The following is a 16,381-nucleotide window of genomic DNA, read 5'->3' as shown; positions in this document are numbered from 1 at the left end:
ATTATATTAAACACCATTTTAGATTGATAATAAAGTACAGCTGAATATCCAAATACTGTAGCATTTGGATATTCAGCTGCTACAGTGTTTTTGGACATGTTCTAAAAAACTGCATGGACATGGTCTAAGTATGTCCTGCACTTGTCTGAAAACATGGTAACCCTTATAGAACAATTTACTTCGTTCAAACGTGAATATATCTACTTTGAACATAGATTATGGCACAGTCTAGGCAATACTGAAGTATTTGCTTTATACGTTATAGAATTAATTAATCTCAACACCTACTGTGATACGAGTAGTACTAATTGTTACCTGCCAGGCTAAAGGAGTAAAATATGCCTGTATAACTTTCCAGCCTCCTATTCCAACATCTACCTATGATATATGATAAAAGAAAGACAAAATAAAAACACTTTTTGATAATATTATTTTTAATAATATTATGATACTCACTTAAATAATAATGTCTATATAATTTAACCGTTTTTTTAGTTGAGTGTATAATACCTACGACAAGGATTGGCCGCAAAAAACCCTGCACAGAGAGGAGTGGAAGGAGGGTAGGGGCCTTTGCCCTGCAGTTGGATGACCACGGCTAGAAATAATAAAAAATAATTTAGTTGGGAGTAGATTCCTTATCGAGTGTCGACTGAAGGTTTTTTTGGGGTTTTATTTAATTCTTGGTACGGTATACAGTCATACGATCACCTTTTATTAAATAGGATTTTTGATTGATTGTTTGATTGCACTGTTGGTTCAGTAGTTAGGTGTCCTTTTGGGGTTAGGAATTTAAGGGTTGTTAGGGATTGGGAAAAATGGAATGAGGGGTAATTGGGCCTCCGGTAACCTCAATCATATGACGAAACACAACGCAAGCGTTGTTTCACGTTGCTTTTATGCGGTACCGTGGTATCACTCCGGTCGAGCCGGCCCATTCATGCCGAAGCATGGCTCTCCCACACATAGAAGAGAATTACATATATCTGTAGCTACCACTTTAGCTAACATTAGGTGTGATAATTAATCTCTCATGTACTTTAATTAGTTTGTGAAATGTTTATTTGTTATAGAGCGTTCAATACGGAATATTGAATAATTAAATCAATAATTTCAGAACGTGTGTGTTAATTTGCTGTCGGTTTTATTAGTGGATTTAATTTGTCTCGTTTGTTAGCCATTTTGATTTGTTCGTTCATATTTTATTAATTGTGTATTATTGACTGCTTGATTGGGACAGCTGTAAATGCAACTTTAAAAATTGAAAAGCCAGGTAATCGAATTGTTGCAATGCAAACAGAGAGGCCTACTTTTATTCGCAAGCTAATTCGCAATTTGTCATAAGTTTATGACATAGCGACTGTGGGCAAATAGTGGATGATACAGTATTTCGAACATTCTTGAATTTCATTAAAATCTTCAACAACTACTCTCTAAAATAATGAGGTTTGTCGGAAGCTGCGGACTACCGGGTATGCCGGGCCTCCGGTTCGAAAAACAGGGTGGTTTTTAGTCAGTAAGAGTTTGACACTCCCTCTCGTCTCACCTAAGGTGGAAGAAGCCATATTCCCGCCTTAAAAAAACATAATGAAGTAAATATCTGATAAAATACCTGAACTTTTGCTCTAAGTTCAATTACACTAAAGAACGCCTAAAGTATACGTCAAAATCGATCACTATACGCCTAGAAAAACCTACAAAAACGAAAAAAACTAATCCTATTTCCATTCCATAAAATTCCTTTTGACACTTATTTGATATTCTCATAAACTTGAGTGCTTTACCGGTTTTAAGTTAGGTATCACATTGCTTAGGTATTTGGGGTATTCTAGACTATGAGCTTAGGTCATAACCTCGGAGCTGAGGGGAATTTAATCTTGGTTCCTTTGCCTTCGCTTCTGAGCTTGGAATTCGTTGAAATGTTGCGTACGTCTCGTGTAACGTGGAGGCTATGGTGTTATGACGCTCAAAGAGGTTTTGAAAATCATTTTAGCTTCTTGCCTTGTGTTGGTGAATATTGTTATGGGTTTATTTTTTCTGATATGTTTTGAGGTACGATACTTGTTTTGTTTGGTGGATGGTGTGGTTTAATTGTTCAAGGTCATTAAATGTAACTATATTTTATTTTATGGAGTAGAAGCCAAAAGAGCATCTTTTAGGTCACTTGATGGAAAGCAATCAGCGCCACCCTTGGACATCCGCAATACCAGAGGCGTCACACGTGTGTTGCTGGCCTTTTAAAAGGAATACGCTCTTTTCTAGAAAGTTTGAAGGTCGTATCGGTTGATCAGTGAGTAAAATAAAATATTCAAACACATTTATGTTGTCTTGTGTTGTCTTCCAAAATAAAAACTAAAAGCAGTAAACTGAATTGCATTGCAGCAAAAGAAATTTAACATAAGTAACCACGGAAAATAAAAAGACACGATTGTGACAGCAAAACGAAATTAACTATCGAATTAATAGAGTCCGGAAAATGTCCATCATCTCTCCATATCACCCAAACAAGAGTATTCATATTAAGGGAATAAAAACTTTCGCTCATAACTATCATTTTTACGACACAGGAAAAAAGTGAGTTTCGTAATATAATGACTGATTCATATGACGATATTCAGCCAACTCTATTTAGAAACCAAATTATCACCTGCATGTGGGATGACACCTATACAGTTAGATATAAGGTTGGTTTTCGTATGTTTCAGTCTCAGATTAAAGTTTGTAGGCCAGTGTGTCATACGCGATTGTGTGACCTCAAATATAGGACAATGTAGTGCAGTATTTTGTACGAATTACGTTTTAGGGACGTTTATGATTTCCTAAATGGGAAAACTGCTTTGAAGTACCTTACTGATGGGAGGTGACCTACTAATGACGTAGTTTTGTGGCTGTAAGGACGACAAGCAATGGGCGAGGCGAGAGGGAGTGTCAGACTCTTACTGACTAAAAACTGCCCGTCGAGCCGGAGCCCCGGTAAACCCGCTAGGTTGTCCGCAGCTCCGGATTAGGCATCAGCCCTACTGGGCCCCATCTGTGGTGGTCTTGGCTCTTTGAGGCGCGCGCAGAACGCTCTCGCCGCACGCACGGGTCTGGTTCTGGTCGGGCGGCGAGCTACCCTTGCTCGTCGTCCGCAGACCCGCACTTACGGTGGCAGATCGTCTCGCGATCCCCGACGCCCGGAGTTCTCTCGCGACGGCTTAAAAAAACGTGAAGAGGTTCTTTCTCTCACGCGCCCCGCCTCCTCCTTAGCTAGCATGTGCTTCGCAGAAGGAGGAGACGGTATCCCAGTCCCCCTCGCTCGACCATTTTGTATCAGTAACCCGGACGCGAGAGGGCGCCGTCGCCGACCACATCCCTGAGGACACGGCGGTGCTCAGCCCACGCAGGGCAACCGCAAGCGTATGTTCCACCGTGTCCTCCGGGCGGTCTTCGCAGTGATGACACCCGGGCGTTTCCTCCCGCCCAATCAGAAACAGGAACCTACCGAAGCTTCCATGTCCGGTAAGCACCTGCGTCAGGCGGTAGTAGTTTTGTGGCTGTGAGTACGACTAGTGAGGACTACGAAAGGGATAATCAGGTAATTAGAGTTGCTTAAAAAAAATCTAAGGTTTTTTAATGTTTACTTTTGACCTTTATTTAGCAGCAATGATGATGATGACGATGACCAGGACCTGATTGCTGCTACTAGAACCTTCGTGAAACAAACAAAATTGTTATGCGACAGCCAGTGCAAGAGTGCTGCTGAATGTGTTTAATTTAGCAAGGTTTGAAACAAGTCGAAATCCACGTCAAATAGTTACGTGAGTAAGCCGAAAATGCAATAATTTTATTAAGCTAATAATAATGATCTTGTTAAAAATAGACAAGCTGTTTATCATAAAATGGTTTCAGAACATTACAGGCGAAACACATTAATTTAATTTTATCTCTAGTAAAGTACAAAGTACTTATATAAAGCGTAGTTATTATATTTCTCAGTAAATAACAGCAGTAGCTATAAATAAAACGTTGTCCAACTTCCCTACACTTTAACGCGAAAATATTTATAAAATTTTATGCGAAGTCTCATGTAAAGTCATGTCACCGACAAGTAGGGAAGTTTAAGTAATATTTTTTGCGAAAGCTCCTTAGAAAGTCCATTATAAATGAGCTTCGCTAACGACCTATTCTTGACTAACACTATCTAGAATAACGCCCTAATGACACTAGATGAAGTTGTCTGAAGCTCCAGTGTACGGTGACTACGTTGTCGTATTTTATGAATATTTTCCTTATTTTAAAGAGTTGATTGGTATTATAATAGGGATGATGATAGGGTTTGAAAATTAAAAGATCTAATTAGTATGTAGTCGTTGGTAATGTGATTGTTGCATATGAGATGTTTAATAGTATTTGTTGGTCAGGTCCAAAATTGAAATTAAATGACGAAGCGTGCGTGCACTAATCACTATTCTAAACTCAGTTATACTACTGATTATTTGTATACTGCAGTTATCGTATTAGGTATGCCTGTAAAGATAGATGTAATGTTAAGAAAAATAAATTAATAAATATAGGTATTCATTTTATATGTATGTATTAAAACACGTTAATCTGGTCAGTTTCGGCCACCTTAAGTTTAACATAATGTTAAGTTTATATCCTCTAGTAAGTGACTCTTTACGAGAATAAATGATTTAACCTAAATTATTAGAAGAAAATTTTGTGGTAACTGAATTAAACGACACGCTCGTATTAGCACTTAAAATTGATTTACATCGTCTCGTTAGTCGTCGCGTAATTTACTATTCAAATTCAATTTTTTTTATTGCACCAATTAAACACCTACCTAATTATGTCCCAAATTAACGTCCAAAATACAAACACACCCTACGCCTATACAGGGTGCTGGAACCGCGAACACCTTTAGTTATAAAGGTGTGGCCACGTCAGCGTTTATCGGCCGCTCGCTCGTCATCAATCTTGCTTTCGTTCAGGTGATATGTCACGCGTCCATAGAACACCATTTTGTGTGGGACGTATTCAACTAACGTTACAAATGACATTTTTCTCTTATGTGATCGGTTGGACGGTTTTTCGATAGTGTGGTCGTGGTTTATGAAATTTTTCTTTTGTTTCCTCTGATTGAATGTGAATGTGTGTTCTTTTGTCAAATGTGTGTCGGAGTTTAGTGTTGTGTGGATTGTCTAGGTTTTGTTAAAGGAGACTTTTGATGTACTATAATAAGTTGCTTAAGTTTTGATTTACGTTATACTTTATCTGTCTCGTCTTTGTTACGTCATGTTTACTTTCAAAAACATTCCTTTTTATATAGGTGCTTTCAATACATGGTTTAGGAAAATTCTTAATCATTCTTTAATCTTATTTTCTAATAAGCTTTGTCTCTTTTTTGTAGATAATGTTGCATCATAATTATCATTACCCGTATGACGAGAAGGTTTATAAATTCTTCACCCACTTTTTAATAGTAATCCACTGTTAAACACCTGACAAAAACTCAGATGCTAAATACTAGTAATCGGTCTCCAGATCCCATCCAAACATTAGTACTTAATGGGTCTCCACATCCCATTTAAACAAAGAAAACATGCCTACAATCAAGCATAACAAAGCCTTTAAAGCCAGTAAGCGATACACAAACGTCATTAAATTAAACTATAGCCATTTTAGCCAATATCACAGTCTCCAACATCGTTATCCCCATGTGGTCTGACATTAAGTTGCAAGACCAATACACTGTTCGGCTAAGTACCGAATAGACTGAGTTTGAAATCGATACTGCATTGAAGTTAGGCTAAGAACTCACTCAGTGAACTGCCACACGTATGACTAATTAGTAATTTGATGTTCCTAGTTTTGGGAGTCGAAACTTCAGTTGGGAGTTTCTTGAGCGTATATGCAAGTCAATTGCGATTTAGAGTGTTTTGATCTTGAACTGTTTATGTGGATTTTTGGGTTAAGAAAGCATGAGGGTCTTGTTAATTGAGTGCCAGAAAATGTTAGACGGGACTTCGGGCAGATGACGAAAAAATTGCAAGAAATGTTTTTTTTTTTATAATGAATAGGATGGCGTTTGGCCATATCGCCTGATGGTAAGCGATGATGTGGCTGACGATAGAGCATGCCTAACTATGAGCAACCTTTTTACTCAAGACTTGAAGACATCCAAGTTGAGTCTTTGTAGGAAACACAAACTCCGGCACTCAGTGTACATATATCAATAGTTATCGTCATTGTAATGGACATCATCTATACAGCAAATATAACCACAATTATGGAACCTAATAAAGTTATGTTGAAATGTTGCTAATTTGTTAAACCTGCACCATTATGTGGTTTATGCGGGCTGCGACTGCGTATACCGCTCGCTATGTTTCCGTCTGCGTTCGCTGTGATTCTGTGGTATTTTATGCAATCAACAACGTTTGTCAAGCACATAATAGTAATAACTTGTCGCCTATTATGCTTCGTGTTTCTAAATGTATGTTAATGAACTTGAAAAATTGATTTATCACCTTTGACTAGTAATAAATGAGAACGATACATATTTTACTATAGACTTTCATTATTTTGATTTATTGTCTTATTTACTAACATAACGTCAGGCCTTTTTATCCCCGAAAGGGTAATGCATGCCCGTAATGCACATTACGGAACGTAATACCACTATACAATGAACACCTACTTTTTCACCATTTACATTATAAGTCCCATGTAATAAGGGGTGAGCCTATTGCCATATGTTGGGCACAATTCAAGGCTCCGTGCTACTACTGAGACTACTATCTTATTAACTTGAACATAAGACTATGTAAGAACATAACACTTACGTAGAATTATGTTATTAACCTTTGACAATATAACAATGTACCTAATCTTAAAATAGATTCATCTTAAGATCAATTTTATCTTAGACATAATTTTTGTCCTCATTGAGTCTTGTGTTCGAGAATTTTCTCTTCCTTTTAATTTTAATTTGGTTCGATCAGTCGTCCGTCTGAACTATGCAAACACTTCTTCATTAAAAGGGCCTTTGTCTTCTAGTCTGGGGCCATAAAATATATTGAGGGTTGAGAAATGTGGGCGTTATTTGGAGTACGGTAGGATTAGACTAAAGATAGTTATTCTGAATTAACTAAAAATGATGAATTTATTAATGGATTAAAACTCGTGAGTTAAACGTGATTTTTAGTTAATTTAGTATGTCTCACGATAGTTATTATAAAAAATATAGTGGTTTGATTGTTAACATATTTAATAAGAATAAAATATAACCTTGTCTTAAGACTGAGAAACATATTTTACTATGTTTAGATTAATTAGTAACAAAATCTTACTTGAATATTTACTTTTTATATCGTGACTAATAAAAAAAATGGTTTTCAATCGATACTTACTGAGATGTTGAAATAGTAAACAGCTAAGGAAATTAATTATTATGTTAACGGCTTACTCACGTAACTGTTTGACGAGTGACTCAACTAGTTTCAAGCCACGCTAGAGGCTCATATTGATGAGCAGCATTCCGCTACAGTCATAACATAATAATATATTTAGTATGTCTCACGAAAGTTATAATAAAATTATTCATAGCTTAGAAAATATAAGAGAGATAAATATTAATTTAAGTAGATTCGCTTCACGCTACCGTTATTTTCATGGCCCAACAAACTCTCGCATCAAACGAGAAAAATCAACTGTGAATATAAATATTTTTTCCACGTGCTACCAATGAGTAATGACTGATTGAATGAACGATAAAAAGTGAACTGACTACGATGTAGGAAGAGGAGGCGATGTGTCAACTTGTTATTTATTACATGCGACATATTATACATATACACATTAGGTTAGATATTTTTCAAAAATAATAAATTGAGCTTGTGGACTAAATGCTTTTTGTTAATTACAATGTAAGCGTTTTAAGTATAGGGGTAAGAGTAAGGTATACAAAAATAGTAGATAAGTATAAACTAATTTCTTTTTATTCCAAAATTGTCTTTAATTAGTCAAGAATTTGTGAGTAGAGAGCATGAGTTTGACTAGAGAGCATGATGTGCTCAATTCAATCCTCGACCAAAGCAATACTACAGAATTAAATATTTTTTGCAATTAAATAAAGTCATCGCCATGCCACATCTACCTTTCTTCGAAATTCCGTAACAAAACCGACTGACTTCTTACGACATACTAATGATCAATGAGCCTATATGTTACTTTTATCTAAATTTGTTACCAGTCGTAAAATGTTTGTCGAGATTTTTTTTTTTATATTTCTGCGATAAAGTTTTTATATGTCAGTCCGTGAGGTACGGTGCAGCGATGTCGGTTATGACTGTGTCTATTTGACATCGTCTTTATTATGTAAGTCATAAAGGTGATTTTCGTAAACCAATTTTTATATTACATACATAGATTTTTTTAATATGGTCACAGTATTTGCAGATTTAAATCTATTTCATGATGATAATTCTTTTATTTCAACTTTACATTTATTTATTTTTATTTATTTATCTATCACAATATTTAGAAGCATTATATACTACTAGTATAATACATAACCCTGTTAGGGCGTAGCAATTTGTACCAAACTTTTTATTATTATTAAATTTTAGTATCAAAATTTCTTAGATACATTATAAAACATTATACAATCTACTACGCACGTTATAAAACGCGTAACTTTCTGATTAAGTCTGAGAGGTATTGAAGTAATACTAAGTATTTGTCCTTGAACAATTTAATTCGCATTTCACACGCAGTAAAAGTCAGAAAGACAGAACAAAAAGATTACGAGCGACAGTTTTACGAGAGCGGTGAAAGCACATAATTACATTTATTTATAGCCCCTTAATCATTGCCGCCAGTTAAAGAAACAGCCTGTTTGTTATTTCAGACTTGAATAATTAATGCTAGCAATAAAATATCTGTTTCAGCCGCTAAAGGCAATTCACAGAAGGGTTGCTAACAAGTTATGACAAGTTGAGATTTACGACTTTTTGATAACTTTTTATTTTTAACACGAAATCAGGGAAATAATTATCGTTTTTTTTTAAATCAAATAAAAGTTTTCTCCTGTCCGCAATGTAATCTGAGTGCTACGATTCTTCGTAGCAATTTCGTAGCGTATCGACCGAGTGCTACGAAATTCGTAGCGACGTCGTAGTCGATTGTGGGAATGTGATATCTATTCGAATGGTATTTATTTAGTAGTTCATTGTGTTGAGCTTTAAGCTGACGACCTTTAAATCGTTATTAAGCTTTGTGAAGTACTCGGTACCGTATGCTCACAGGTGTTCACGTTCTATCATGTAGCTTAAACCAACACTGAAAAGCTAAACGAAAAACGATTGATTCATTCGTTTTTTTGCACCAATGTCTAAATAATTTTAGAAAGTATTATATTGGTACTTGCCGTTGGTAGGCTTAAAACCTGCACCCTCATGCATGGAAAGCGGACGTCTTAAATCTCTGGGCCTTCACGACATATTACTGTTGGTTATAACGATAGACTTGAGACAGGTAACGTATCGATTTTTAACATACTTTATTTACATTATCATCCACTTATAAAATAACTAGTGATTATGTTAAGCGCAGTTACGGCTATAATAGAATGCTTGCTCCGCGTGGCTGTAATTTAGCTTCGAGCTTCCCTTTACTTAGATAATTATATGACTAACGTACTGACATCTGTTATTATACTAAACGCTGATTGATATATCAATGTATGTAGACTATAAACTGTCATAGTTTGCTTTATGTACACTAGTATAGTATGAAAAAAAATGTTTCGTTTAAAAAATCAAACTTTTAAAAAGTAAAATGTAACGAGGATATTTTTTTCGAAGTTGTAAGTCATTTTTTATATAGTTTAAATTTTTTTATGTTTCTTACATATAATTTTAAGTTTTAAGATGTTAATATTGTAGTCTTATTTTTTATATCTTTTACAAAATTCTTAGTATTACATTTCGCATCTGTCAGCAATAAATATTATCATAAACATTAATGAATAAATTAAATTGAAACAGAAATTTTAATAGGAATTCGTTTACTTAACTTATGTTTTAGCCTAATATAAATAATTATTTCATAGCGACACGACATTGAAATTATCTTAGACGAGTTCGGATCAAAGTTTTGCTAAGACGTTAAATTGACACCGAACATCATAAATAGTTTGAAGATATTTTGGATAGAAGTTTATCAAAGCCGAGAATTATTCAATCTGTTAAAATTTTCCTTGATACTCGTACTAAAAACTTGGCTTTTGAATAATTTAACAAATAATTAATGATAGAATGATATCGTTATTGAAACTTTGAAAGTAAATTGATAAGTGATGTTTCTATTTACGTTGAAAATTTAGCTTCAATTTATTTATTTAAATACTTAATGCCGCCACTAAACTATTACATGGGACTTATAAATACATGGTAAAAAGTAAAGATTAAAATAAAGAGGTGTGTATGAATCGTAGCTATTGGCTTTCCATTGTCTCTGCTTACCACCATGGGAGTCAGGCGCGAGGTTATGTATGTATGTATGGTAAAAAGTGTGTGTTCATTGCACAGTGGAATTACGTACCGCACCTCTGCCTACTCTTTCAAATATAAAAGGCGTGACGGCTATCACTAAATTAGCCGAGAGTGCTTTGAACAGTTATCGTTCTGGGTTCGATGTCGATATGAAACAAGTAATTTTAATGGTCATCAAAAAAAATTTAATGGTCATCAAATATAAATTAAGAGTGTGTACCAAATATCAGATCGACCGGACGTCAGAAACGGGGCTAAATGCCAATTACTAAATTTTACAACACTTTTAAATAAAACCGTTTAATATTAAGAATATGGTAAAGCGAAAGAGATCATCATTAAAATCACATTTCGGTATGACATCTCCTAAAACAACTGCTTGTACATAGATCACATCGTGAGTACATAAATCAGACGCGTAATGCAGCAGACGCTCAGGCTCGACGCCAAATGTTGCAGTTTATGTATGATATTATCTAACCTAAGTTTACATATTATATAATATATCAATGACATATTGTACGACGTTTCATCTTGGCAGCGTAGTTGATCTAGTGGCTGTAAATACTGAGCGTGAAGATTTGAACTTAGGTTAGGTTAACCGGGTGTTGTAGAGTTTGTTGGTTTTTTAAATAAGAACTCTGGAAAAGTGGTCGTTATGTTATGTTGGCATTTTAACCCCGGAGAAAAAATACGTGATTTTATATTAAATCTCATCACATCATCACCAACAGCCTATAAGTGGTCACTGCTGACCAAAGGCTACTTTTCGCACTACGGGTTGGCGATTTCAAACTAATAATCCGAAATTATAAGCCCAAGTTTCCTCACGATATTGTCCTTCACCATTAATCAATGGTGTCTAAATAATGTTAGAAAGTACATATAACTCGGAAAAAGTATTAATGTTAGTACTTTGCCATTGGTAGATTTCGAACCCGCACTTCATGCTTGAGAAGTTGAGAAGCCGGCGTGTTAAACCAACGGGCCACTACGATATGTTTAAGAAGTAGTTGCCCCATATTAACCCTTGGGGAAAAAGATACGTGATATTTATAATAACTCTACGTTAAGCAAAACTAAAAATCAATTTTAACCCCTTGATCCCAACACATTAAAAATTAACGCACGTACAGTAAAGCCAAACGCTATCATCAACAACAATAATCCGGATAGAATCAAAACATCAAATAACCAGATACTACAATATGAGACGAAGCAATCTAACCCTTCACCGCTGCGTGTGGTATACAATACCCGACTCGCGGATTACGGGGGTAACACGAAATCTCGTCAGTAATGGCTTATGGTTACTTAACCCGTCACCTTGGGATGATAAGAACGGTTTCATTAATGTGACGGTTACTCGTATAGGCGTATGTACACAGACGCTATAGACCGGCCGGCGTTATGAGGGTTATTTCGGCATTTTGTCGAGCGATGACCTCTTTTGGAAAAGGTACAAGGATCAAAATGATCTATTTTTATTATAAAAAATTTCAAAGGAAGATCCTGGCAAATTGCAGACGGACATATAAAACAAGTTTTTACAAAAAAGCTGGAAATAATGTAAAATTATTATTACATAAAATAAAATTATATTTGTTGTTTAAAAAGCTTCGATTAGTAAACCTTTATTGTTCACCAACTGTAGTTGTTAACTATATTAATGGATTATTAATGGAGAAAAGCTCTACTAGTTTCGAGTTACAGAGAGATCTTCATCATGAGTAGCGTGCGCAAATGCGGCAACGTCGTGCAGCCCACTGATATTTAGTTAATTTAGTATGTCTCACGATAGTTGTTATAAAAATATAATTATAGCTGTGGTAGACGTTCCTAGCTAGGACCAACTGGTTCAGAATTAAACGTCTTCGTAGAAGCAACGAAAGGTATGTTTAATAAATGATTAACAATCTGAACACCAATCTTGAGTAAGAATTCTCTACAAACTCATTATAGAAAATCCATTTGAACGTAATGTCAGATGTATCTAAGCCATAAATTTCTCTCTCTTTAAACAAGATTAAATTTTCCATGAAATACCTTCTCGATGATGGGTACTCGAAACTATGAAATGAAATGGTGTTCAACAATTATCAAAGCCAGGTGACTTTGTATTAAATATAAAATTCTCAGAAATACAGGTTTCTAGGAAATTAGAGAGTGCTTCACAAAGCGGGAACAATTAGTTTCTCATACTTCGATGAATTAGTTCATAAATTGTTCGGAAAATTTGTTGGGTGGAGACTGTCTTTGTATTGGTTTTGTCTATGTGAGTTAGGATGATCAGAAGATTATTGTTTAGTTGCAAATATTATTGTTTAGTGACTGTTTTTGATAAATCTGAACCTTTTTGGTAAAACCTGAAAATGATACGTGTATCCATGGGTGGCGCTGATCGCTTCGATTCGTCTACTCTATTGCCTTACGACCATTACGGGGTGGGACCATTGATGTGTGATGTGAATATCTATTTAAATATATATATCTCAAAGGTCATTGACTGACATAGTGATTTATGAATGCACAACCCAAATCATCGAGCTAAAATTTGGCATGCAGGTAGATGTTGTATCATAGGCATCAGCTAAGAAAGGATTTTCATTAATTCTGCCCACAAGAGGATAAAATAAGGGATGAAAGTTTGTTAATCATTTATGTTTAATACTTATTTTGATATGAATATAATAACGTAGAATACTTAGTAGCAGTTTAGAATTCAGCCTATATCTTGGGAGTAGGTGTTAAAATCTTATAATATTGAAACTAATGACGAACTTGTGAAAAGTAGGCGTACGATAACAACATTTTGCCTTCAAGACATTATAAACATATATTGTGATGTGTAGGATAGAAAATAACATCGTAGTATACATGATAAATAGTTACGAAAATAAAAAGCTGAAAGATTTTCAGTGAATATATTCGTAGATATTTAGGGTAGAGATGTCATGAGACATATTAGTTTAGCAAAAAAACACGATTTACTCATGTATACTGAGAAAAGCTGTACTAGTTTCGACTCACAGAGATATTCTTCATGATGAGCAGCGTGCTCAAACGCGGCGAGGCTGCCTACTTACGTTTTACCTATATATACTTATAATATAATGATATTGTAATGTGTACATCTTTTTGATATAAAAAATACTAATTTTCCACCAAACTTCTATGTATTTTACGACCATGCACCTTATATAAATAGCACTAAAACACACAGTCCACTAACAATACTCAGATTTCAATGGAAGTTTCACAGCCACACTGGAACATTCATTTAGATAGAAAACCCGAAACACTGACATTTAATCCGATACCAAGCATTGTAGAGCAAATATGACAAAAACTACAACATGGGATGTCATATAAAACATAAATTGTGATGACAAAAGTAAATATGCTCCACTGATCTGTTTGTGCAAGTGAACTGAACGAATGAACGAATGAAATGAATGAATGAATGTATTTTTATTCGGAAATGAATGATTTGTATGCGGATGGGAACAAGCTCCACAAATATGTTGTGTGTGCGTGAATATTAAACGCATCGTTGAAGAACGATTATTTATTTAAGTTAAGTTTTTATTATTTAAAACACGGCCGCTTGTTTGGAGTTTATTGTGTTATTCGACAGATTATTGAATAAAGATTGAATATTTTTTTTTGTTATCTATTTATTTTGCTGTGATTTTCGATTCGAAATAATTGTGAATGTTGTGTATTTATTTAGTTAAAATCTTAATATTCTAATAATTAGGAATCAAGTAAAATTCTAATGCAATGAGGAAACATGTATTTAGTCATATTTTTACTGTTTATACAGATAAACAATAGAAGATACAGACCTTTCATGAAGATGAGTGATCATCTTCATCGTCATTTCAGCCGTAAAATGTTCATTGCTGAACGCCTCCTCCAATAACTTCTAGATAGGCCGGTTGGAAGCGACCTGCATCCAGCGGCTCCCTGCGACCTCAATCAGGTCGTATGCCTACGTCTATCTGTGGGTGGACGTCCTACGCTACCAGTACGTGGCCTCGAGAACCTTTCTGCCATTTCAGTTTGCTAATCCGCTGAACTACGTCTTATTGATAGATGTGTATAAAATAGATTATAAGAAATATGAAACAAACAATTTGAAATTCCTACAAAATGTCAATGTCAATTAAATTCAAGAGATATTCGTGAAAATGTTTCCTCTAAAACTATAATTATGCCTTGAACAAATATAGAAACGTCTCGATATAATTTAAAATAGAAGTGACCTAAATAATTTGGAACAATTATTAGAAAGCATTCACAACGAAATTATTGATACGATCGTTTAATAACTCAGAATGTTTTGTGTTTAATTTATATACTGATATTAGATAACGATAGCAAATCAAATTAATCCTATTACTACGTATTAAAGGAGCTACATTTTCACGTTAATATACGTTGGGGTACTTTTCTACGAAAAATATTCTATGTAGCTATGCTATGAAGACGTAATAGCTAAGCTGTGAAACTATGTGACCATTTCCACCGATATTAAGCTATGTAGTGGTGCGAGTAAGATGTGCTTGAAGGTGGGCTGCCGCAAATTAGCTGTGCGAGGAAGATGCGCAGCTCGAGTATGCGATGTATCGATAGTAGACGTATTTTTCCATATAAAAACATAACTTAGCTGAGTACGTTTCCACCAGTGCTAGCAATGAATGTGATTGGCGAAAGCCAAACAACATCTCTGGTGCAAAATAACCATTACTATATTATAATACCTAGATAGATTTCGTCTGCCAGTTTACTGGTATTAACCAGAATCCTTTTTTATACAATCATAATAAAGGGCCAATGCAATTTAGATCAATGCTTTGCCGTTGTTCGGACTTTTTAACAGCCATTTAATTCTACGTGAACCAAGTAGCTGGAAAAAGATAGTTAATAAATGTGTCTACGAGAAAAAACGATTTATTATAGAGATAATATCAAATTAAAATAACAGAATAGAATTGAAATTAATTAAGTAGATATTGGATAAATCGGAATAAATCACGTTGGACTATCTATTGGAGTATTTTAAAGAAAATAAAAAAAATCTTCATTTTCTTTTATACTGAGTAACGAAATTGATTATCTTAGAGTAAATTAAGTTTTTTCGATTAGACTTAAGTTTAACAAACTTACCTTTCGAAGAATCATTATGACTCTCTTTCACGAAGTGATCACGAAAACTTGAATTGATTCTTAGTTGGGTAAAGTAATATTGAGGCTTATAAAATGTGCCGTACTTATGAAACTATCTTATTATGAACAGTTTCAAAGTTATGTCACTTTTTTTGGTAGAAGGGATCTTATTAAACCTGGAACCTATTTGGTAGAAAGTTTTTTCGATTTCATAATGCCATACTCGGCCGGCAGAGGGCGCCCAACGCGCGTAAACGCAAGCACTAACCAGTAGGCTGCGCGACGTCACCACGTTTGTTTACGCTGCTCATGATGAAGAGTCCCTCTGCGATTCGAAACTAGTAGTTCTTTTCTCAGAATATTTACGTAGGTAAACCATTGGTTTTAGTTAATTTAGTATATCTTTCAGTTATTCGTTACTTCGGCCACATCTTCGCTTCGCCGTCCTGGCAGTAAGCGGGTTGGTGGTCAAACATAGATTAATCAACGTTAAAAAAAGTTATTATAAAAATATAAGATACCACACACTCCATACCAGTCTGTACTATACCTAATTACAAAAATATCCTAGTATTAATGACTGCGATACCACTAGTATAATTATTTTCAATCGCGGCTATAATTACTGTTGCCCGTATCATTAGGTTCCGTAGTAGGTGATTAAAATG

The sequence above is a fragment of the Spodoptera frugiperda genome, chromosome 3 (assembly GCF_023101765.2).
Source record: "Spodoptera frugiperda isolate SF20-4 chromosome 3, AGI-APGP_CSIRO_Sfru_2.0, whole genome shotgun sequence".
In the NCBI taxonomy this organism is placed as follows: Eukaryota; Metazoa; Arthropoda; class Insecta; order Lepidoptera; family Noctuidae; genus Spodoptera; species Spodoptera frugiperda.
This window is presented reverse-complemented; position numbering follows the sequence as displayed.